Source organism: Centrocercus urophasianus, unplaced genomic scaffold, assembly GCF_019232065.1.
Source record: "Centrocercus urophasianus isolate 14NV4802_14NV808 unplaced genomic scaffold, USGS_Curo_1.0 seq_16, whole genome shotgun sequence".
Taxonomy (NCBI): Eukaryota; Metazoa; Chordata; class Aves; order Galliformes; family Phasianidae; genus Centrocercus; species Centrocercus urophasianus.
The window spans coordinates 35,076,412-35,077,121 of NW_024884711.1; the positions used below are offsets into that span (position 1 = coordinate 35,076,412).

The 710-nt window shown below is 58.6% G+C and overlaps 1 protein-coding gene across 1 annotated transcript in view; it reads right to left on the reverse strand.

The window, feature by feature from the left end:
• The window catches only part of CUL2 (cullin 2), a 43,842-nt gene extending 43,675 nt beyond the window's left edge, over positions 1 to 167 (reverse strand). The window contains exon 1 of the mRNA XM_042816789.1: positions 67 to 167. The gene's annotated coding sequence lies outside the window, so the exon portion shown is untranslated. The remainder of the gene's footprint in view (positions 1 to 66) is intronic.
• Positions 168 to 710: the final 543 nt, after the last annotated feature.

Here is a 710-nt window from a genome sequence, read left to right on the forward strand (position 1 = left end):
GGGGTGAGACGAGATGAGGCGAGGCAGCGCAGCTCCACACCGCGCCGCCCCGCGCCCCTTCCTTACCGCGGCACCGCGAGCCGCCCGTTACTTCCAGCCCGGTCCGGGCTCTCCCCGCCGACCGCAGGCCGGATGGTGGGCGACGGCTCAAGGAGCACCGTCGATTTCCGACCGCGTTTCCCCGTCGGAAGACACGAATTTGGTACGACCCGTGCTACGGCAAGCGCGGGCGGCCTCAATGCCCCGCAGCGGAGCGGTCGGGGGCCGCATGGCGCATGTCCCTTCGGGCCGCCGCGCACGCGTTGCGCCTCCATTGGCGACGGCGCCCTTTGCGCGCACGCGCGCCGCGATCCCGTGTGGGGCGGCGGAGCCGAGGTTTTCGCGGCCCGAAATGGAGTCGGGGTGGGACGGGGCTGCTGAAAGCGTTGTTTTGCGATTGATTCACGAACCGTTTGGTACGGGGAAACCAACCATGGCTCTTGAGAGCAGGATAAAGCAAAACTGCTTCTCCTCCAAACGAGCCGTCGGCACAGTTCCTACAGTATCAGCTGTAAGCGTTTTGTAACTGTATCCCTTCTGAGGGTAAAGATCGCTCTTAAAGGGTCCTTCAACAACTTCTGGGTTACAAAGAAAAAGTAGTATTTCCTTAGGCTGTTAGGAACTCTTTTTTTTTTTTTTTTTTTTTTTTTTTTTTTTTTTTTTTTTTTTTT